Genomic DNA, 25712 nt, shown 5'->3' on the forward strand with positions numbered 1-25712 from the left:
CCTGTAGCCATGTTGACTACTGGCATTACAGTGATTGGCTGGCCGGAAAGTATAATCGGATGCTATATAGCACCCGATGACACGGGTTCGGCTCATTGCGAGTCAGGGAGAGCTGCTGTTAGGAAGGGACAGAGAGTGTAGGGAGATTGGGATCGCAATATATTCCACTGAATAACGTTTCAAAGACCTTAAAGTACTTTTAAGGACTATTGTGTGTGGTGGCAGCAATATAATATATCCAGCGATTTTTATATATTTTTTTTCAACACTTTACAATACTCTTTCTATAGAGGGTGTCTGCAGTGACTTGTTACATCTGTCCAATACCTTCTGTGTGTCGGGGCAGAGATATGAAGAATATTACTGACAACAAATATATTTTTTCTATCATTTATCCCAGGGCGGATTTGATTTAAATCACTAGTCAATAAGGCTTGATTTAAATCATAGTTTTCTACATAAAGACTAATTATAATATGCAAGTAGATGGAGATTCTTAGAATAGCAACTTTTCATATTAGTTTGATTAGGTTGATTCTGCATTCATAGGTTTGTAGACATTTTTGCTGTGAAGAAGAGGCCTGTGATCTCTGCTGAGTCAAATTCAGTTTTGAGAACTGCAAAAGTAAACCAAGCATCTGTGATAATATCTTGTAGGCAGAGAAACTGCCCAATAATCTTACATAAACCTCTGGAAGAGCCGGACATTGTGAATGGATTCATGGAATGTATTTACTAAAAAAATTACACATATAGAAACCTAGAATGTGTCGGCAGATAAGAACCATTTGGCCCATCTAGTCTGCCCAATATACTGAATACTATGGATAGCCCCCGGCCCTATCTTATATGAAGGATGGCCTTATGCCTATCCCATGCATGCTTAACCTCCTCCACTGTATTTGCAGCTACCACTTCTGCAGGAAGGCTATTCCATGCATCCACTACTCTCTCAGTAAAGTAATACTTCCTGATATTACTTTTAAACCTTTGCCCCTCTAATTTAATACTATGTCCTCTTGTAGCAGTTTTTCTTCTTGTAAATCTTCTCTCCTCTTTTACCTTGTTGATTCCCTTTATGTATTTAGCAGTTCCTCTCATCTCCCCTCTGTCTCGTCTTTCTTCCAAGCTCTACATGTTAGGGTCCTTTAACCTTTCCTGGTAAGTTTTATCCTGCAATCCATGGACTAGTTTAGTAGCTCTTCTCTGAACTCTCTCCAAAGTATCAGTATCCTTCTGGAGATATGGTCTCCAGTACTGAGCACAATACTCCAGATGAGGTCTCACTAGTGCTCTGTAGAGCGGCATGAGCGCCCCCCTCTGTCTACTGGTAATGCCTCTCCCTATACACCCCAGCATTCTGCTAGCATCTCCTGCTGCTCTATGACATGGTCTGCCTACCTTCAAGTCTTCTGAAATAATGATCCCTAAATCCCTTTCCTCAGATACTGAGGTTAGGACTGTATCACTGATTGTATATTCTGCCCTTGGGTTTTTACGCCCCAGGTGCATTATCTTGCACTTATCAACATTACATTTTAGTTGCCAGATTTTTGACCGTTCCTCTAGTTTTCCTAAATCCTTTTCCATTTGGTGTATCCCTCCAGGAACATCAACCCTGTTACAAATCTTTGTGTCATCAGCAAAAAGACACACCTTACCATCGAGGCCTTCTGCAATTTCGCTGATAAAGATATTAAACAATATGGGTCCCAGAACAGATCCCTGAGGTCCCCCACTGGTAACAAGACCATGGTCTGAATATACTCCATTGACTACATGTCATGGAACCATGAACCAGACGTACAACAAGAGATAAGTGGAAAATAAGAAGGTTTTATTGAAGAGTAAGCCGTAGCAAAGTCCGAACGGATGGCTAAACCGAAGCAGGGTCTTGCGGAGACAGAGGTCAGGAACCAGAAGGGTAGTCAGACGAAGCCAGGAACAGGAACCAACGGGGTAGTCAGACGAAGCCGGAATCAGGAACCAACGGGGTAGTCAGACGAAGCCGGAATCAGGAACCAACGGGGTAGTCAGACGAGGCCAGGATCAGGAACCAGAAGCAGCAGCAGTCTTGGAAGCATGTGAACACAGGAGGACCAAGCAAGGAACTGAAGCCACAGACCTCCTATATATATGAGCTAGGCATCCAGCTCCTCCCAGTGGGAAGGAGGAGCCGCAGGGTGGGAGGCTACAAGAAAACCCAGAAACCAAGATGGCCGCCAGCACATGTCAAACGAAGGGAACAGCAAGGAGGTAAGACCATGACAGTACCTCCCCCTCAAGGGCCCCTCCTCCGCGGAGTAAGGAACGGTTTCTGAGGGAAGCGTGCGTGGAAGGCTCGGAGCAAGACAGGAGCATGGACATCTGCGGAGGGAACCCAGGAACGCTCCTCTGGACCATAACCACGCCAATGGACCAAAAACTGCACCCGGCCGCGGACCAGGCGTGAGTCCAGGATATTGCTCACCTCATACTCCTCACGATTGCCCACTTGGACCGGACGAGGCCGAGGAATCGAGGAAGTGAAACGATTACACACCAGTGGCTTCAACAGGGAGACATGAAACACGTTGGAGATCCGCATGCCAGGAGGAAGCGCAAGGGCATAGGCTACCGGGTTTACCCTGCGAAGCACTCGGAAGGGACCAACAAAGCGAGGCGCCAGCTTGGGAGTGGGCACTCGAAGGTTGAGGTTGCGGGTTGACAACCATACGCGGTCTCCGACCTGGTAGGAAGGAGCGGGCGCTCGTCTGCGATCAGCCTGGAGTTTCTGGCGCTGCGCAGAGACCTCAAGGGACCTCTGGATCTGTACCCAAGAAGCACGTAGGACGGAAAGGTGATCCTCCACAGCCGGAATATCCTGGGGAGAGAATACCTCCGGTAACACGGCAGGTTGGAACCCATAATTGGCCATGAAGGGAGACGTCCCAGAGGAAGAGTTCACCGCCGTGTTCCTGGCAAACTCAGCCCAAGGCAGGAGGTCAACCCAATTGTCTTGGTGATCGGAGACATAGCAACGAAGGAATTGCTCCAAGGCCTGATTGGATCGTTCTGCGGCCCCATTGGACTGAGGGTGGTAGGCCGAGGAGAAAGAGAGATGAATCCCCAACTGGGAGCAAAAGGCGCGCCAGAACCTGGACACAAACTGACTCCCCCGATCCGACACAATCTCCTTGGGCAAACCATGCAACCGGAAGACCTCCCTGGCAAAAATCGAGGCCAACTCTTGTGCAGAGGGTAACTTCTTGAGAGGAACACAGTGGCACATTTTGGAAAACCGATCCACAATCATGAGAATGACCGTATGGCCTCGGGATGCAGGGAGGTCCACAATGAAATCCATCCCCAGGTGTGACCATGGACGCTCCCCGGTGGCTATGGGTTGCAAAAGGCCCAACGGAAGGTGCCGAGGGGACTTACTCTGGGCACAAACGGAGCATGCCGCTACATATGCGGCGATGTCGGAACGTAGAGAAGGCCACCAGAACAGACGTGAAACCGCCCAGGACAGCTGATTCTTTCCAGGGTGCCCCGCGGCCTTGGAGTTATGGTAGGTTCGCAACAACCGAGTGCGCAACTCCTCAGGCACAAAACATCTGCCGTTGGGTCTCCCAGAGGGAGCACCAGATTGAGCCGCCAAAATCTGCTCACCCAGAGGAGAAGTCAGGCTGGTGCGAATAGCGGCCAGGATCTGATTCGGGGGTATGACCGTAGTCGGAATCGACTCCTCCCCGGACAGCTCGGAGTACTGCCGTGATAAGGCATCCGCTCTGATGTTCTTGGAGCCGGGTAGGTAGGAGACCACGTAATTAAAACGTGACAAGAACAGAGCCCATCTGGCCTGACGTGGTGTCAATCTCTTGGCCTCAGAGAGGTAGGTCAGATTCTTGTGGTCCGTCAGGATGAGAACCGGAACCACCGAGCCCTCGAGCAAGTGCCTCCATTCTTTAAGGGCCTGCACGATGGCCAATAACTCCCTGTCACCAATCTGATAGTTGCACTCCGCGGAAGACAGTTTCCGGGAGTAAAACCCACAAGGAAGCAGGGGACCCTCTGGTGTTCTACGCTGAGACAGGAGGGCGCCTACTCCCGTCTCAGACGCGTCCACCTCGAGGACAAAAGGCAACCCAGGGTTGGGATGCGACAGAATCGGAGCCGACACAAAGGCGGACTTTAGAGCCTCAAAAGCTCGGATGGCCTCGAGCGGCCAGACCTGAGGATTACTGCCCTTCCTGGTCAGATCCGTGAGAGGCTTGGCTAGCATGGAAAAGTCCCTGATGAACTTCCGATAATAATTGGCGAAGCCCAAAAAGCGCTGCAGGGCACGAAGCCCACTGGGCTGGGGCCACTGTAAGACAGCCGAAACCTTCTCAGGATCCATGGAGAACCCCTCAGCGGAAATTATGTAACCTAAGAAGGTTACCTGGGATCGGTGAAATTCGCATTTCTCAAGCTTACCGAACAGCTTGTTCTCTCGTAAGCGTTGCAACACTCGTCTGACATCCAGAATGTGGGCCTCCATGGATGCAGAATATACCAAGATGTCATCCAAATAGACCACCACACACTGCTGCAACAGGTCACGGAAAACATCGTTGATGAATTCCTGGAAGACTGCGGGCGCATTGCACAACCCAAAGGGCATAACCAAGGATTCATAATGACCGGTCCTGGTATTAAACGCGGTCTTCCACTCATCGCCCGCCTTGATCCTTACCAGGTTATATGCCGCCCTCAGGTCGAGTTTGGTAAAGACCGTGGCCCCTTTGAGGCGATCGAACAGCTCGGAAATCAAGGGTATCGGGTAAGCGTTCTTGATCGTGATGCGATTGAGACCCCTGTAATCGATGCAAGGCCTCAACTCGCCGCCCTTCTTTTTCACAAAGAAAAATCCAGCGCCTGCCGGGGACGAGGATTTGCGAATGTGTCCGCGTGAAAGCGCCTCCCTCACGTACTCCTCCATGGCCTCATTCTCCGCTACCGACAGTGGATAGACTTTGCCACGAGGAGGAACGGCACCGGATTGTAACTCTATGGCACAATCGTATGGGCGGTGCGGAGGTAGGGCAACCGCGCGCACCTTATCGAATACATCCCGGTACTCTTCGTATTCAGGAGGCAACAGAGAGTCCGAGGAAGTACACAGCAACTTGACAGGCCCATGGATGCAACTAGCCCCACACTGCGGTGACCACGAGAGGATCTCGACCGATCTCCAATCGAAAGTCGGATTATGCTTCTGGAGCCAGGGGTACCCCAAGACCACCGAGTAGTGTGGAGACGAAATAACCTGGAGACAGACCGACTCTCTGTGAACGGCACCAATGGCCATCCCCACTGGAAGGGTCTCATGAGTCACGTGTGGCGGCAGAAGGGGTCTGCCGTCTATCGCCTCAAGAGCCAGTGGGGAACCTCGAGGCTGCAGAGGAATGGAATTGGCGGCAACGAACACTCTATCAATGAACAAACCACCAGCACCAGAGTCCACCAACGCCTGGGTCGTCACCGAGCCCCCGACCCAGGAGAGGACAACCGTGATCAGTGGTTTGTCAACACGGGAAACCGGGGACGAGGAGACTCCACCCAAGATCTGCCCCCGACAGGACCTCAGGTGCGAGCGTTCTCCCGGACGGTTCGGACATGCCAACCGAAAATGCCCACCGAGACCACAGTACATGCATCGGCCCTCGCGTCTCCGGAGTACCCTCTCCCCCTCAGACAGGCGAGCAAACCCCCGCTGCATGGGTTCACCCCCAGACAAGTCATCCCCAGGAGGCGTGGGAGGAGAGGGAGGCACGGGTGGGACAGCAAACGTAGGCGCCAATCTGTTAGGAGACCTCCGCAGGCTCTCCTTAAAGGAAGGTCTCTCCCTGAGTCTGGTGTCAATCAAAATCAGGAAAGAAATAAGAGACTCGAGCTCCACTGGTAGGTCCTTAGCTGCAACCTCATCCTTCAAGGCATCCGAGAGACCATGAGAGAAAGCAGCGACCAGAGCCTCATTATTCCAGCCCACCTCTGCTGCCAGGGTACGAAACTCAATGGCGTATTCAGCTACGGATCGTGAACCCTGTCTGATGGACATAAGGAGCTTCGCAGCAGAGGCAGCACGAGCCGGCACATCGAATACCTTCCGAAGAGAAGCAACAAAACCGGAAAACTCGGCAACCACCGGATTGTTGTTCTCCCATAAAGGGCTGGCCCAGGCCAAGGCCTTGTCCGAGAGCAGCGAGATCAAGAAGCCCACCCTTGATCTCTCAGTAGGAAAGGCATGTGGCAGCAACTCGAAGTAAATGCCCACCTGGTTAAGGAAACCTCGGCACTGAGTTGGCTCTCCCCCAAAGCGCTGTGGAAGGGGGGCAGAACCGGTCATACCCTGAAACACCACAGGCGCAGCAACAGGTGTCAGGGTAGACTCTGGCGCAACAACCGGAGCGGCAGTGGGAGCGGGCCCAGGAGCGACAACCGACCCATCGGCAACGGAAGCTAAATGAGCCGTGCGTTCAAGCAGGGTTTGCAACGCCACAGCGAACCGACCCAACAGGTGATCCTGCTGATCAAGTCTGGCAACCAGCGTAGGTAGCGAGGGTGGCCCTGTACCGTCAGAATTCATGGCTTGGTCCTAATGTCATGGAACCATGAACCAGACGTACAACAAGAGATAAGTGGAAAATAAGAAGGTTTTATTGAAGAGTAAGCCGTAGCAAAGTCCGAACGGATGGCTAAACCGAAGCAGGGTCTTGCGGAGACAGAGGTCAGGAACCAGAAGGGTAGTCAGACGAAGCCAGGAACAGGAACCAACGGGGTAGTCAGACGAAGCCGGAATCAGGAACCAACGGGGTAGTCAGACGAAGCCGGAATCAGGAACCAACGGGGTAGTCAGACGAGCCCAGGATCAGGAACCAGAAGCAGCAGCAGTCTTAGAAGCATGTGAACACAGGAGGACCAAGCAAGGAACTGAAGCCACAGACCTCCTATATATATGAGCTAGGCATCCAGCTCCTCCCAGTGGGAAGGAGGAGCCGCAGGGTGGGAGGCTACAAGAAAACCCAGAAACCAAGATGGCCGCCAGCACATGTCAAACGAAGGGAACAGCAAGGAGGTAAGACCATGACACTACAACCCTCTGTTGTCTGTCCCTCAACCACTGCCTAATCCATTCAACAATATGGGAGTCCACGCACAGCCTTATTCTACATAATTAAAAAACGAATCTTTATTTCATGATAGAATAACCTTTGGATGGTAATATATTCTCCTCAAAAAGCATTTTTATATAAAAAAAAAATCTGATTTAAATAAAATAAAATCCAATAAAATTTTTTTTTTTTTAAATCATTGATTTTTATCCACCCTGATTTATCCACACTTTTCCTATAAACGGTCCCTTATAACATAACATTTAATATGAAGAAGGCGAGCAGTAAGGGACGGGGACGTGGCTGTGATGCTGATGGTGCATGCAAAGGCCGTGGCCCTGGGCGCGGTGAAACTGTGGCTGCTGCCAGAGCACAAGAAACACACTCATCCACGATACCTAGCTTCATGTCCCAGTTTGCAGGGCGGCGCAGGACACCACTCTCGAAGTGAGACCAGTGCGAGCAGGTGGTCGGTCAGATTGCAGCAGATAATGCTTCCAGTCGGTTAAGCACCACCCTGTCTTCCACAAAGTCCAGTCTCAGTAGCCAAGAGTCTGCTCAACACAATCCTCACCCTGATCCTCCTTCCTCCCACCATGGAGAGTCTTGGCAAACAAGTGATCCCACACTGAGATATTCCAAAGAGCTCTTTTCATCGCCATTATTTGATTTGGCTCTCTCACCAAGAGGGACATGAGAACTTGTGCCCTGATTCCCAACCTCTTCAGCATCCAGAGTCACAAGAAGATGATGGTGGGGAACTGCAATTACTGTTTAATGAGGTGCATGATGATGAGACACAGTTGCCAATGAGTCAACCACAATTACTGTGTCAAGAGGTGGTCTTATCGTTGTCAATCACTGAGGTTGTGGTTAGGTCAACAAATCAGGAGAATGATCAGAGTGAGGAAGTGCTGGACGTTGAGGTCACTGACCCAACCTGGGAAGGTGGCAAGCCGAGCGAGGACTGCAGTACATAGGGGGAGTGATCTGCAGCACCGCAACAGGCTGGAAGAGGCAGTGGGGTGGCAAAAGGGAGAAGGTGGGCCACACCAAACAGGCCCGCAACTGTTCCATGGAGCACCCCCTTGCGTAAATCTCCATTGCCAAGGGGTAGGTGTTCGGCAGTATGGTGCTTTTTTGAGGAAAGTGCGAACAACAAAAAATTTGTAGTTTGCAACCTGTGCCACACCAAAATGAGCCGGAGCATGAACACTAGCAACCTCACCACCACCAGCATGATCCGCCACATGTCATCTAAGGCTACTTTCACACTTGCGTTCAGAGCGGATCCGTCTGGTATCTGCACAGACGGATCCGCTCCTATAATGCAGACGATGGGATCCGTTCAGAACGGATCCGTCTGCATTATATTACAGAAAAAATTCTAAGTCTGAAAGTTAGTCAGACGGATCCGTCCAGACTTTACATTGAAAGTCAATGGGGGACCGATCCGTTTGCAATTGCACCATATTGTGTCAACTTCAAACGGATCCGTCCCTATTGACTTACATTGAAAGTCTGGACGGATCCGTTTGGCTCCGCACGGCCAGACGGACACCCGAACGCTGCAAGCAGCTTTCGGGTGTCCGCCTGCTGAGCGGAGCGGAGGCCAAACGGAGCCAGACTGATGCATTCTGAGCGGATCCGCATCTACTCAGAATGCATTAGTGCTGGACGGATGCGTTCGGGCCGCTTGTGAGAACCTTCAAACGGAACTCACAAGCGGAGCCCCGAACGCTAGTGTGAAAGTAGCCTAAGCACCCTAATAGGTGGGCCGAACGCCTGGGTCCACAATCAGTGTCTGAGGGTCACACCACTGCCTCCTCTTCCCCGATGTTACGTGCTGGCCAATCCCCTGTCCAAGACGCAGGCCCGGATGCCTCCCGCCCTGCACCTGGACCTTCACAAGCACCATCAGCGACCACATCCACTTCTGTGTCCCAGCGCAGCGTCCAAATGTCATTACCCCAGGCATTTGAATGCAAGTGCAAATACCCAGCCACCCACCCACAGGCCATGGCACTAAATGCGCAGCTTTCCAAGTTACTGGTCCTGGAAATGTTGCCATTTAGGCTTGTGGACACTGAGGCCTTCCGCAGCCTGATGTCAGTAGCCGTCCCTCGTTACGCATTCCCAGCCGCCAATATTTCTCACAGTGTGCCGTCCCTGCCTTACACCAACATGTGTCCTGTAACATTACACGTGCCCTGACCAACGCAGTTACTGGGAAGGTCCACCTTACCACGGACACATGGACAAGTGCATTCGGCCAGGTACGCTACGTTTCCCTGACTGCTCACTGGGTGAACGTTGTGGAGGCTGGGAGAGAGTCGTACCCTGGGAAGGCACAGGTGCTACTGACGCCAAGGATTGTGGGCCCCAATTCCATCAGGGTTTCCGCCAGCACCTACGTTAGTGCCTCCAACCCCCACTTCTCCTCCTCTGCCTTCTTCGAATTTTCCGCGTGTAGCACCAGTCAGCCATCAGCCGGTAGCTGGAAACAGTGTAGCACTGCAGAGGGGAAGCGGCAACAGGCCATGCCGAAGCTGATATGCTTAGGTGACAGACAGCACACCGCCGCAGAGCTGTGGCAAGGGATAAGGGACCAGACTGATCTGTGGCTCTCGCCACTCAACCTAGAACCTGGCATAGTTGTGTCTAATAATGGCCGTAACTTGGTGGAGGCTTTGGAGCTCGGCAAGCTCAGACACATCCCATGCCTAGCCCATCTATTTAACCTTGTGGTTCAGCGGTTTCTAAAAACCTACCCCAATTTGCCTGAGCTACTGGTGAAGGTGCGCCGCGTGTGTGCACATTTCCGCAAGTCATCATCAACTTCAGCCGGTCTGGCAACGCTGCAGCAGCGCTTACAATTGCCATCTCACCGACTGTTGTGTGACGTGAGCGCTGGAACTCCACGTTCCACATGTTGGCCAGGCTTTGTGAGGAGCAGAGGGGAGTAGTGGAATACCAGATGCAACATGGTCGTCGCCATTCCAGTCAGCTTCCGCTCTTCACAATCGAGGAGTGGGCATGGATGTCTGACCTCTGTGAGGTTTTAAGAAACTTTGAGGAATCAACACAGACGGTGATCGGCGATAACGCAATTATCAGCGTAACCATCCCCCCTCTGTGTCTACTCAAACGCTCGCTGCTCACAATGAAGGCGACGCTTTACATGTGGAAGAGGTGGGAATGGGGGAAGACATTACAGAGGGTGATAGCCAGACCACCCTCAGCTCGTCTTCTCAGCGCGAACTGGATGATGAAGAGGAGGAGGAGACTGTTGCCTCCGCTACAGAGGGTAGTACCCATGGAAGATTAATTCCATCTGTTCTGAGTGGATGGGCATAAGAGGAGGAAGAGGAGATTGGGAGTCATCCTCCTGATGACGACAGCAAAGTCTTGCCTGTTGGGACTCTGGCACACATGGCTGACTTCATGTTAGGCTGCCTTTCCAGTGACCCACTATAATGTCCCTGGTGGTGCAGTAGTATCTATAATGTCCCTGGTGTTAAAGTGGTATCTATAATGTCCCTGGTGGTGCAGTGGTATCTATAATGTCCCTGGTGTAAAAGTGGTATCTATAATGCCCCTAGTGGTGCAGTGGGATCTATAATGTCTGTGGTGGTGCAGTGGTATCTATAATGTCCCTGGTGTTAAAGTGGTATCTATAATGTCCCTGGTGTTACAGTGGTATTTATAATGTCCCTGGTATTACAGTGGTATATATAATGTCCCTGGTGGTGCAGTGGTATCTATAATGTCCCTGGTGGTGCAATTGTATCTATAATGTTCCTGGTGGTGCAGTGGTATCTATAATGCCCCTTGGGTTACAGTGGTATCTATGATGCCCCTGGTAGTACAGTGGTATCTATAATATGCCTGATAGTGCAGTGTAATCTATGATGTCCCTGGTGGAAGAGCGGTACCTATAATGCCCCTGGTTGTGCAGTGGTATCTATAATATCTCTTTTAGTGCAGTGATATTTATTATGCCTCCGGTGGTTCAGTGGGTCTATAATGTCCCTGATTGTGCAATGGTATCTATAATGTCATTGGTGGTGCAGTGGTATTTATAATGTCCCTGATTGTGCAATGGTATCTATAATGTCCCTGGTGGTGCAGTGGTATTTATAATGCCCCTAGTGGTACGGTGGTATTTATAATGGTGGTAAAGTGGTAATTATAATGTCCCTGGTGGTATAGTGGTACCTGTAATGTCCCTGGTGGTATAGTGGTACCTGTAATGTCCCTGGTGGTACAGTATAACACCTAACAGTATATAGTACCCTACAGTATAACACCTTGCAGCACTCTATTGGTATATACTATATAGCCAGTACAGAATATAGTGGATATATATATATATATATACATATATACATACATACAGATGTAGCAGGGCTAACACTCAAACTCTTAACTCAAATTTCTTAACTCATCGCGTTATCTTGAAACAAAAGCCATTGAAAAGAAAAGAAAATGAAGGTGTTTGCTTAACGCATTTAGTTTAGATAACACGTCTCATAAAGCATGAGTGTTATCTCTACTACATCTAATATATAAAGCTGAATGTATCTATGTGTGTATGTATGTATGTGTGTATGTATATGTGTATGTGTGTATGTAAGTATGTGTGTATGTATGTATGTGTGTATGTATGTATGTGTGTATGTATGTATGTATGTGTATGTATGTGTGTATGTATGTGTGTATGTATGTATATGTGTGTATGTATGTATGTATGTGTATGTATCTGTGTGTGTATGTGTGTATGTATGTATGTGTGTATATGTGTATGTGTGTATGTATGTGTGTATGTGTGTATGTATGTGTGTATGTATGTGTGTATGTATGTATGTGTATATGTGTATGTATATCTGTATGTATGTGTGTATGTATGTATATGTGTATGTATGTATGTATATGTGTGTATGTATGTGTGTATGTATGTATGTGTGTATGTATGTATATGTGTGTGTATGTATGTATATATGTATGTATGTATATGTGTATGTATATGTGTGTATGTATGTATGTATGTGTGTATGTATGTGTGTATGTATGTATATGTGTATGTATGTGTGTATATGTGTATGTATGTGTGTATGTATGTGTGTATATGTGTGTGTATATGTGTATGTATGTATGTGTGTATATGTGTATGTATGTGTGTATATGTGTATGTATATGTGTATGTGTATGTATATGTGTATGTATGTGTGTATGTATGTGTGTATATGTGTATGTATATGTGTATGTATGTATGTGTGTGTATATATGTATATACAGTACAGACCAAAAGTTTGGACACACCTTCTCATTCAAAGAGTTTTCTTTATTTTCATGACTATGACAATTGTAGATTCACACTGAAGGCATCAAAACTATGAACTAACACATGTGGAATTATATACATAACAAAAAAGTGTGAAACAACTGAAAATATGTCATATTCTAGGTTCTTCAAAGTAGCCACCTTTTGCTTTGATTGCTGCTTTGCACACTCTTGGCATTCTCTTGATGAGCTTCAAGAGGTAGTCACCTGAAATGGTCTTCCAACAGTCTTGAAGGAGTTCCCAGAGATGCTTAGCACTTGTTGGCCCTTTTGCCTTCACTCTGCGGTCCAGCTCACCCCAAACCATCTCGATCGGGTTCAGGTCCGGTGACTGTGGAGGCCAGGTCATCTGGTGCAGCACCCCATCACTCTCCTTCATGGTCAAATAGCCCTTACACAGCCTGGAGGTGTGTTTGGGGTCATTGTCCTGTTGAAAAATAAATGATGGTCCAACTAAACGCAAACCGGATGGAATAGCATGCCGCTGGCAGATGCTGTGGTAGCCATGCTGGTTCAGTATGCATTCAATTTTGAATAAATCCCCAACAGTGTCACCAGCAAAGCACCCCCACACCATCACACCTCCTCCTCCATACTTCACGGTGGGAACCAGGTATGTAGAGTCCGTTCACCTCTTAACTGTCAGCTTCTCTCCCTGCTCTGATAAAGTTTGTTTACAAGCCTGTAAACGAGACGTCACTGTGCTGGCCACGCCCCCCTTCACTGCTGGGCTGTCTGCTCTCTCCTAGGATTCTTAACCCCTTCAGCTGCACAGACTGGCTAGCCTCAGCAGTGACAATTCTGGGCCCAGGAGCTGACAGACTAGAGAGAGCATTGCACAAGAAGGTAGGGGGAAGCTCCTGTGTATATATATATATTTTTTTAATTCTTTAAAAAAAATAATATTAAGAAAAGAAAAGAAAAAAATCGTGCTGCTATTCTGGCTGACCTCCGCACATAGTCAGAGCAGGGCATGACAATAAATAACATTACCAGTCAACCCTACTGCATTTGACAACTCAAGCATAATTGCACATTTTGACATGCACTCCGTGTATACATCCCAACCCAAGGCTCATGGGGAGTGTCTTTAACACCAGGTCTCTGCCTCTTCTTTTTAATCACTTGATGAAGGAACGTTGTAGGAAAAATAAAATCACCTTTATTAAGTATATTATTAAAATAACAGGAAGAACAACTACCTAACTCGCTATGCAATCGGTTGATGGAGGACTAGCCACAAACAAGAGACTGGCTCAGAAATCAATCTGATACACTGAGGTACTGTGTCGCTGAAGTTCAGTGTGTCTGGCCGCTCAAGTGTGGAAAAAAGTCAACCATATGCACCACTGAGGACTATGACCATTCACTAGACGTTAGAAAGTGGTGATAAGTGCTAAACTGCCCTCTGTTCAGTGAGGTTTTCTCTCTGCCTCTTCTTCCCCTCCTAGCTGGAACATCACAGATCCAAGCAGGGCCTGCAGCCTCGGTATTCACTTCAATGCAGTAGATACTAATGATGCTGTGACCCTCAACCAGCACTAGGACCTTTACTAAAGAAATGATTTACCAGGTCTGCATCAGGGTTTGAACTCCAGAAGAGTTACCAATCCACTACAGACCTGCTCTGCTGGAGGGGCTATGTTCTTCACAGACAAAAACGACGTAAATAGTATATTACTGAAGTGAAAGGAAAAAAATCATCATAAATAATATGTTCACTATATTGCACAGCGAATTATGATTACAGGAATACCGAATACTCTTTTGTGATATTTCATACTAGGGATGTTGCAAAAACTTTAACAGTTTTTACCAGTTTTTTTTTTTTTGTAACAATAACTTAGCAGAAAATTGTTTTTTTTTTTTTTTTTTTTTTTATTGAATATCTCTTTATTTCCATCATCTCAACAGAATAGAAAAAATTTCCATATTAAAAAATTACATTTTTAGTATATCCAAAACATACCAGTTTTTCTTATACATAAACAGATATCTTTATTCCCCATTTACCCACCCACCTACCACCCTTATGGGGAGAGGGGGGGGGGGGGGGGAAGTGCGTAGTAAAAAATAAATAAAATTTTTATCTATCTATCCAGCCCTAAAGTAACCAGTTCTTCCATATTTCATCGACACTTTTTACTTTTCTACCATGGCCGTCCATCGTTCGTTCTTCTTTAATCAGGTTGTCCACTGCTTTTCTCCACTGTCCCGCTGTTGGAGGGTCCGCCCCTACCCATTTCTTAAAGGGTTTCTACCACTTACGGTAGGTATCACATATTTGGCTGTCAGACACTAGCGATCCGCTAGTGTCTGCTCTGGCCAACCATCCTAATATAATTGCTTTTGGGGCGGTGGTTTGGCTAAAAAAACTACTTTTATTAATATGCTAATGAGCCTCTAGGTGCTATGGGGGCGTCATTAGCACCTAGAGGCTCCGTCTACCTTCAGAAACTGCCGCCGCCCAGCGCGTCCCTCCAGCAAGCCCATCTCCTCCTGAATGCGATCCTCCTTGTGAGCGCCTGTATTCTGCGCATGCGCAGTGAATGTCTGACCGCTTCCTTGCTCAGACATCTCCACTGTGCCTGCGCGATGACGCCATAGTGCTCCGAGGAACAGGCGCAGTGGAGATGTCTGAGCAGGGAAGCTGTCAGACATTCACTGCGCATGCGCAGAATACAGGCGCTCACAAGGAGGATCGCATTCAGGAGGAGATGGGCGGGCTGGAGGGACACGCTGGGCGGCGGCAGTTTCTGAAGGTAGACGGAGCCTCTAGGTGCTAATGACGCCCCCATAGCACCTAGAGGCTCATTAGCATATTAATAAAAGTAGTTTTTTTAGCCAAACCACCGCCCCAAAAGCAATTATATTAGGATGGTTGGCCAGAGCAGACACTAGCGGATCGCTAGTGTCTGACAGCTAAATATGTGACGCCTAAGTGGTAGAAACCCTTTAAGTATAAGGAGTCTAGCTTGAAATAGTACCTTACTCAAAACCATTCATATGTCTCTATATAGCCTCAGATGTTTGGTTGCCCCCAAGATACAAGTCACGGGATCTTCTGATATTTGAACCTTCAAAATTGAGTATACAGTGTCCGTTATTTCTGTCCAGTACCTGAACAGTCTTGGGCATCTCCAAAAACAGTGTATTAAATCAGCATTCTCTCCCCCGCATTTTGTACAATTATCCGAAACTCTAACACCCATTCTTTTCGATATCCGTGGTGATCGATGGAGCCTTTGAACTACGAAAAATTGTGAGATCTTATGTAAACCCCTATCAGAGACTCCCGCGTAGCTTTTTAAGGCATCGTTCCATTTTTCTTCTGTAAAAAATTGGAGTTCATTTTCCCATTTTTTCCTAGCAGGTATTATAACCCGTTTCTTTTTTCCCTTCATCAGTACCCTATATCTTTTAGCCGTTGCTCCTCCTCTTTCACCCACGTTAGTATCAGATGTTTCCAACTTATATTTATCCTCTTGCCTAACTGTACGCAATGCATTCCTAAGCTGAAAATATTTATACATATCCTTTTGCGGTATTCCAAACTCTCTAACCATTGTGTTGAAATCTTTTAATTTACCCTGTTCAAATATCTGGTTTAAGTATTTCACCCCAATCTATATACGCCTTAATCCCTTGCAACTCCTTAAGATAGGTATTTTTCCAAATAGGTGTAAAATAAAAACCCTTTAATCTCTAATATTTTTTTTATTTCCACCCATACGTATTCCAATTGATTTAACACTCTATTTCCAGTATTATTTCTACCAAGTGTACCTGATTCCAACACCTCTAAGTGATTCCATTCTTCTTTCCACCCAAATCTATTCAGTACCTGCCTACCCACTAAACCATCTAAACTACCTTTTATATGGCCATATTGTGTAATTAAATAATAAAAACTGCTAATCCGCCTTCTCTCACTGGGAGCTGGAGTGTCTCTCTCTTTATTCTGGGGGTCATACCTTTCCAAAGGAAATCTCCCATTAAGCTATCAAGTAATCTAAAAGTACCCTGCGGCAACCTAACTGGGGCATTTTGAAGGACATAAAGAATTTTAGGGAGGAAAACCATTTTTATTAAATTTACACGACCCTGTATTGACATTAGTGTTGAGCGCGAATATTCGAATATCAAATTTTTTTCGCGAATATAGGCACTTCGCTAATTCGTGAATATTTCGAATATAGTGATATAAATTCGATATTTTTTTTTATTTATTTTTTTATTGTTATATTTTTTTCTTTCCCACTTCCCTAAAGTTGTTCTTACCTGTCCTTTGGATTCCTGGCTTCCTGGCTGCTCCAGTCAGTGTCCGTTGCCGCTTCTGCCGACTTCCGTGCTCATGGAGCGTCCCCATCACCATGGGAACGTCTCCATATACTAGAATGTACTGTCGGATTTGAGAATTACGTTGAAATCGCAATTCGATTTTTTTCAAGTTATAATAATAGAATTTCGATTTTAACTTAGCACTGCTATATTCCATATTCGTTACTTCTAGCCTAATATGGAATATAGCAGTGCTAAGCTGAAATCGAAATTCGATTATTATAACTTGAATTAATCGAATTGCGATTTCAACTTGGACCTGGTTTACTATGGTTGGCTTGGTAGAATTAGCGAATATGACGAATGTATTCGTCATATTCCACAAAACGAAGACAACAAAGTATTCTCCATCTTCGTTTTAGCTACCTATTCGTCAACTTTGCGAATTCTAGCAATCATATAGGAAAGTTTACTATAGAGACAGCTAAGTTTAATTCGCTATGCGATTATATTACTTTGCTTTTTTTTTATAAATAGAATAATTATAATAATTATCAGGTATTATAATTATTCTATTTTTTATTTTTTTAAAAGCAGTCATATAATCGCATAGCGAATTAAACTTAGCTGTCTCTATAGTAAACTTTCCTATATGATTGCTAGAATTAGCGAAGTTGATAAATAGGTAGCTAAAACGAAGATGGAGAATACTTTGTTGTCTTCGTTTTGTGGAATATGACGAATACATTCGTCATATTCGCTAATTCTACCAAGCCAACCATAGTAAACCAGGTCCAAGTTGAAATCGCAATTCGATTAATTCAAGTTATAATAATCGAATTTCGATTTTAACTTAGCACTGCTATATTCCATATTAGGCTAGAAGTAACGAATATAGAATATAGCAGTGCTAAGTTAAAATCGCAATTCGATTATTTAAATCGCATATTAATCGCGATAACAAGAATAATGACGAATATTCGATTTCGACGAATATAAAACGAATATTCTATCAAATATTCGCGAATTTCGTCGAAATCGAATATGGCACCTGCCGCTCATCACTAATTGACATCGGTAGTCTTCGCCAGATATGTACTTTGGCCCTAAGTTCTTTTAAAAGGGGGAGTACATTCAATTTTTCATATTCTTCAACATTTCCAGAAATTTGTATCCCTAAATATTTAAAGTTCTCCTGTTTACCAAGCACCTGCACCTTTAGACCCCCCTGTGGTTGTGCATCTCCCAACATCAACATATATGATTTCCCCCAATTAATATTTAATCCTGAAAAAAAGCCAAACTTATCTATTATATCTATAACTCTATTGAACTGATCCCCAGTATTGTGCATAAATAACAGAATGTCATCCGCGTACATTAATAATTTTTCCTCCCCACCCTCATAGTGAAAACCTTTAATCTCCCTATTACTCCTTATTATACATGCCAATGGTTCAATCGCAATAGCGAATAATAGTGGAGAGAGAGGGCATCCCTGCCTAGTGCCCCGATATAGGGCAAGGGGCAGGGACAAGCTCCCGTCCACCATCACTCTGGCCCTAGGGTTATGATATATTAACTGTAGCCACCTTATAAATCCCTCCCCTATACCAACCCTTTTTAGTACTATCCATAAATATTCCCATTCAATACAGTCAAATGCCTTTTGGGCGTCCAGTGAAAGTACCGCTTTCTCCCCCGCATCTAATCTGTTGGCTTCAATATTTAGAAACAACCTTCTTATATTTGAATATATCGTTCTACCGGGTATAAAACCAGTTTGATCTTCATTTATTACACCTTTAACCACTTTTAATAACCTATCGGCCAAAACTTTAACATCCGTGTTTAAGAGAGATATTGGCCTGTATGACCCGGGGTCTAATTGTTCTTTACCCTTTTTTGGAATTAATGTAATAATTGCCTCTTTCATAGAGTCTGGTAGATCCCCTATTTTTTTAGCCTCGTCCAATGTTGTTTTTAGTTCGGGTACTAGCACCTGGGAAAAAGTTTTGTATATTTCAAAGGGAAGCCGATCGCATCCTGGTGCTTTTTCAGATTTTACCTGCCCCAAAACCTCATTTATTTCCACCATCGATATTTCTTTTTCTAAAAATTCTTTTTGGGCCTGGGATATCTCCCTAAGGGGAATCTGGTCTAAGTATACCTCTAGTTCTTGTATTGAGTATTGTGCCTTGGACTTATAAAACTCCTGGAAATATTCCAGAAACACTTCTTTAATTCCTTCTGGTGTATTAATTATTGTGCCCATTTTATCTTTAATCGCCCCTATTCAGGATTTCCCTCTTTGATTTCTCACTATACTTGCCAGAACTTTACCAACTTTTTCTCCCTCTGAGGCTAACCGAATCCCTTGGAAAAGTAGTTCTTTCCTGCTTCTCTCCATTTGATAAAGCTTTAACTTTTCCTGTTCTTCCTCCCATATTTTCCTATTATGTTCAGTAGGATGTTTTACACATGTCATTGCTGCTTCTTGAGCTTTTTTTTCCGGTACGGCCCCCCTTTCCCTAATGTTTTTTTTACCAATAGTTCACCTTGTTAAAAAGCAATCCTCTCAAGTATGCTTTAGCAGTGTCCCAAACGATTAACCTACTCGCGGAGTGATTATTCTCCCTAAAATAGATTTTTAATTCTTCAATTATACTGTCTTTATCTGAGATCATTGAAAACCAATGGGGGTTAAACTTAAAGAGTGGTGTGTATTAGCAGTGTCATTATACAGCTGGGACTTGTAGTCCTACACATACAACATGCTGCAGAGTCTCCCAGCAGGCAGACATGTCACTCAGGGCAGCACTTGTATCCACTCCCTTAGGAGTGTCATTATACAGCTGGGACTTGTAGTCCTACACATACAACACGCTGCAGAGTCTCCCAGCAGGCAGACATGTCACTCAGGGTAGCTCTTGTATCCACTCCCTTAGCAGTGTCATTATACAGCTGGGACTTGTAGTCCTACACATACAACATGCTGCAGAGTCTCCCAGCAGGCAGGACATGTCACTCAGGGCAGCTCTTGTATCCACTCCCTTAGCAGTGTCATTATACAGCTGGGACTTGTAGTCCTACACATACAACATGCTGCAGAGTCTCCCAGCAGGCAGACATGTCACTCAGGGCAGCTCTTGTATCCACTCCCTTAGCAGTGTCATTGTACAGCTGGGACTTGTAGTCCTACACATACAACATGCTGCAGAGTCTCCCAGCAGGCAGACATGTCACTCAGGGCAGCTCTTGTATCCACTCCCTTAGCAGTGTCATTATACAGCTGGGACTTGTAGTCCTACACATACAACATGCTGCAGAGTCTCCCAGCAGGCAGACATGTCACTCAGGGCAGCTCTTGTATCCACTCCCTTAGCAGTGTCATTATACAGCTGGGACTTGTAGTCCTACACATACAACACTGCTGCAGAGTCTCCCAGCAGGCAGACATGTCACTCAGGGCAGCTCTTGTATTCACTCCCTTAGCAGTGTCATTATACAGCTGGGACTTGTAGTCCTACACATACAACACGCTGCAGAGTCTCCCAGCAGGCAGACATGTCACTCAGGGCAGCTCTTGTATTCACTCCCTTAGCAGTGTCATTATACAGCTGGGACTTGTAGTCCTACACATACAACATGCTGCAGAGTCTCCCAGCAGGCAGACATGTCACTCAGGGCAGCTCTTGTATTCACTCCCTTAGCAGTGTCATTATACAGCTGGGACTTGTAGTCCTACACATACAACATGCTGCAGAGTCTCCCAGCAGGCAGACATGTCACTCAGGGCAGCTCTTGTATCCACTCCCTTAGCAGTGTCATTATACAGCTGGGACTTGTAGTCCTACACATACAACATGCTGCAGAGTCTCCCAGCAGGCAGACATGTCACTCAGGGCAGCTCTTGTATCCACTCCCTTAGCAGTGTCATTATACAGCTGGGACTTGTAGTCCTACACATACAACATGCTGCAGAGTCTCCCAGCAGGCAGACATGTCACTCAGGGCAGCTCTTGTATCACTCCCTTAGCAGTGTCATTATACAGCTGGGACTTGTAGTCCTACACATACAACATGCTGCAGAGTCTCCCAGCAGGCAGACATGTCACTCAGGGCAGCTCTTGTATCCACTCCCTTAGCAGTGTCATTATACAGCTGGGACTTGTAGTCCTACACATACAACATGCTGCAGAGTCTCCCAGCAGGCAGACATGTCACTCAGGGCAGCTCTTGTATCCACTCCCTTAGCAGTGTCATTATACAGCTGGGACTTGTAGTCCTACACATACAACATGCTGCAGAGTCTCCCAGCAGGCAGACATGTCACTCAGGGCAGCTCTTGTATCCACTCCCTTAGCAGTGTCATTATACAGCTGGGACTTGTAGTCCTACACATACAACACGCTGCAGAGTCTCCCAGCAGGCAGACATGTCACTCAGGGCAGCTCTTGTATTCACTCCCTTAGCAGTGTCATTATACAGCTGGGACTTGTAGTCCTACACATACAACATGCTGCAGAGTCTCCCAGCAGGCAGACATGTCACTCAGGGCAGCTCTTGTATCCACTCCCTTAGCAGTGTCATTATACAGCTGGGACTTGTAGTCCTACACATACAACATGCTGCAGAGTCTCCCAGCAGGCAGACATGTCACTCAGGGCAGCTCTTGTATCCACTCCCTTAGCAGTGTCATTATACAGCTGGGACTTGTAGTCCTACACATACAACATGCTGCAGAGTCTCCCAGCAGGCAGACATGTCACTCAGGGCAGCTCTTGTATCCACTCCCTTAGCAGTGTCATTATACAGCTGGGACTTGTAGTCCTACACATACAACATGCTGCAGAGTCTCCCAGCAGGCAGACATGTCACTCAGGGCAGCTCTTGTATCCACTCCCTTAGCAGTGTCATTATACAGCTGGGACTTGTAGTCCTACACATACAACATGCTGCAGAGTCTCCCAGCAGGCAGACATGTCACTCAGGGCAGCTCTTGTATCCACTCCCTTAGCAGTGTCATTATACAGCTGGGACTTGTAGTCCTACACATACAACATGCTGCAGAGTCTCCCAGCAGGCAGACATGTCACTCAGGGCAGCTCTTGTATCCACTCCCTTAGCAGTGTCATTATACAGCTGGGACTTGTAGTCCTACACATACAACATGCTGCAGAGTCTCCCAGCAGGCAGACATGTCACTCAGGGCAGCTCTTGTATCCACTCCCTTAGCAGTGTCATTATACAGCTGGGACTTGTAGTCCTACACATACAACATGCTGCAGAGTCTCCCAGCAGGCAGACATGTCACTCAGGGCAGCTCTTGTATCCACTCCCTTAGCAGTGTCATTATACAGCTGGGACTTGTAGTCCTACACATACAACATGCTGCAGAGTCTCCCAGCAGGCAGACATGTCACTCAGGGCAGCTCTTGTATCCACTCCCTTAGCAGTGTCATTATACAGCTGGGACTTGTAGTCCTACACATACAACATGCTGCAGAGTCTCCCAGCAGGCAGACATGTCACTCAGGGCAGCTCTTGTATCCACTCCCTTAGCAGTGTCATTATACAGCTGGGACTTGTAGTCCTACACATACAACATGCTGCAGAGTCTCCCAGCAGGCAGACATGTCACTCAGGGCAGCTCTTGTATCCACTCCCTTAGCAGTGTCATTATACAGCTGGGACTTGTAGTCCTACACATACAACATGCTGCAGAGTCTCCCAGCAGGCAGACATGTCACTCAGGGCAGCTCTTGTATCCACTCCCTTAGCAGTGTCATTATACAGCTGGGACTTGTAGTCCTACACATACAACATGCTGCAGAGTCTCCCAGCAGGCAGACATGTCACTCAGGGCAGCTCTTGTATCCACTCCCTTAGCAGTGTCATTATACAGCTGGGACTTGTAGTCCTACACATACAACATGCTGCAGAGTCTCCCAGCAGGCAGACATGTCACTCAGGGCAGCTCTTGTATCACTCCCTTAGCAGTGTCATTATACAGCTGGGACTTGTAGTCCTACACATACAACATGCTGCAGAGTCTCCCAGCAGGCAGACATGTCACTCAGGGCAGCTCTTGTATCCACTCCCTTAGCAGTGTCATTATACAGCTGGGACTTGTAGTCCTACACATACAACATGCTGCAGAGTCTCCCAGCAGGCAGACATGTCACTCAGGGCAGCTCTTGTATCCACTCCCTTAGCAGTGTCATTATACAGCTGGGACTTGTAGTCCTACACATACAACATGCTGCAGAGTCTCCCAGCAGGCAGACATGTCACTCAGGGCAGCTCTTGTATCCACTCCCTTAGCAGTGTCATTATACAGCTGGGACTTGTAGTCCTACACATACAACATGCTGCAGAGTCTCCCAGCAGGCAGACATGTCACTCAGGGCAGCTCTTGTATCCACTCCCTTAGCAGTGTCATTATACAGCTGGGACTTGTAGTCCTACACATACAACATGCTGCAGAGTCTCCTAGCAGGCAGACATGTCACTCAGGGCAGCTCTTGTATCACTCCCTTAGCAGTGTCATTATACAGCTGGGACTTGTAGTCCTACACATACAACATGCTGCAGAGTCTCCCAGCAGGCAGACATGTCACTCAGGGCAGCTCTTGTATCCACTCCCTTAGCAGTGTCATTATACAGCTGGGACTTGTAGTCCTACACATACAACATGCTGCAGAGTCTCCTAGCAGGCAGACATGTCACTCAGGGCAGCTCTTGTATCCACTCCCTTAGCAGTGTCATTATACAGCTGGGACTTGTAGTCCTACACATACAACATGCTGCAGAGTCTCCCAGCAGGCAGACATGTCACTCAGGGCAGCATCTTGTATTCACTCCCTTAGCAGTGTCATTATACAGCTGGGACTTGTAGTCCTACACATACAACATGCTGCAGAGTCTCCCAGCAGGCAGACATGTCACTCAGGGCAGCTCTTGTATCCACTCCCTTAGCAGTGTCATTATACAGCTGGGACTTGTAGTCCTACACATACAACATGCTGCAGAGTCTCCCAGCAGGCAGACATGTCACTCAGGGCAGCTCTTGTATCCACTCCCTTAGCAGTGTCATTATACAGCTGGGACTTGTAGTCCTACACATACAACATGCTGCAGAGTCTCCCAGCAGGCATGACATGTCACTCAGGGCAGCTCTTGTATCCACTCCCTTAGCAGTGTCATTATACAGCTGGGACTTGTAGTCCTACACATACAACATGCTGCAGAGTCTCCCAGCAGGCAGACATGTCACTCAGGGCAGCCCTTGTATCCACTCCCTTAGCAGTGTTCATTATACAGCTGGGACTTGTAGTCCTACACATACACCATGCTGCTGAGTCTCCCAGCAGGCTGACATGTCACTCAGGGCAGCTCTTGTATCCACTCCCTTAGCAGTGTCATTATACAGCTGGGACTTGTAGTCCTACACATACAACATGCTGCAGAGTCTCCCAGCAGGCAGACATGTCACTCAGGGCAGCTCCTGTATCCACTCCCTTAGCAGTGTCATTATACAGCTGGGACTTGTAGTCCTACACATACAACATGCTGCAGAGTCTCCCAGCAGGCAGACAGGTCACTCAGGGAAGCTCTTGTATCCACTCCCTTACCAGTGTCATTGTACAGCTGGGACTTGTAGTCCTACACATACAACATGCTGCAGATACTCCCAGCAGGCAGACATGTCACTCAGGGCAGCTCTTGTATTCACTCCCTTAGCAGTGCAGGGGGAGGGCACAGATTGTTTTTATTGCATGTACACAAAGGGCCAGAAAAGAACCAGGGAAATTAGGAAATTGATATTTTTTTTGCATAAAACTTGCTTAGCTTAGTTATATATTGCTGCCCATCAGATTTTCAGTGCTATATATTATTTTTTTTTTCATAACTCGGACAACCCCTTTAAGGGATCGGGATACTGTGGAACCCACTTTTAAAGGGGCAATCAGCAGTCAAGTTCAAAGTTAGGGGGGTGGCCTCAGTGGAGGTCCCATTTTAAGGAGGTGGGGCACCTTGGGGGGGTCACTGTAAATGGGCAGGGTGCTGTAGAAGTAATTGTTATAGGGGATACTGTCGATATCTTTTAACAACACAGAAACACAGAAATGAAATAGATGAAATATACCCGAGCGAAGCCGCGTCCTTCTGCTAGTAAATATATTAGTACAGACCAAAAGTTTGGACACACCTTCTCATTCAAAGAGTTTTCTTTATTTTCACGACTATGAAAATTGTAGATTCACACTGAAGGCATCAAAACTATGAATTAACACATGTGGAATTATATACATAACAAACAAGTGTGAAACAACTGAAAATATGTCATATTCTAGGTTCTTCAAAGTAGCCACCTTTTGCTTTGATTACTGCTTTGCACACTCTTGGCATTCTCTTGATGAGCTTCAAGAGGTAGTCGCCTGAAATTGTTTTCACTTCACAGGTGTGCCCTGTCAGGTTTAATAAGTGGGATTTCTTGCCTTATAAATGGGGTTGGGACCATCAGTTGCGTTGTGGAGAAGTCAGGTGGATACACAGCTGATAGTCCTACTGAATAGACTGTTAGAATTTGTATTATGGCAAGAAAAAAGCAGCTAAGTAAATAAAAACAAGTGGCCATCATTACTTTAAGAAATAAAGGTCAGTCAGTACGAAAAATTGGGAAAACTTTGAAAGTAAGGGCTATTTGACCATGAAGGACAGTGATGGGGTGCTGCGCCAGATGACCTGGCCTCCACAGTCACCGGACCTGAACCCAATCGAGATGGTTTGGGGTGAGCTGGACTGCAGAGTGAAGGCAAAAGGGCCGACAAGTGCTAAGCATCTCTGGGAACTCCTTCAAGACTGTTGGAAGACCATTTCAGGTGACTACCTCTTGAAGCTCATCAAGAGAATGCCAAGAGTGTGCAAAGCAGTAATCAAAG

The 25712-nt window shown here is 46.5% G+C and overlaps 1 protein-coding gene across 2 annotated transcripts in view; it reads left to right on the forward strand.

Moving 5' to 3' along the window:
• Positions 1 to 25712, forward strand: part of LOC122934015 (probable N-acetyltransferase CML1) — a 49270-nt gene that overhangs the window by 21228 nt on the left and 2330 nt on the right. The gene's annotated exons all lie outside the window — the stretch shown is intronic.

The sequence above is a fragment of the Bufo gargarizans genome, chromosome 1, assembly GCF_014858855.1.
Source record: "Bufo gargarizans isolate SCDJY-AF-19 chromosome 1, ASM1485885v1, whole genome shotgun sequence".
NCBI classification, from domain to species: Eukaryota; Metazoa; Chordata; class Amphibia; order Anura; family Bufonidae; genus Bufo; species Bufo gargarizans.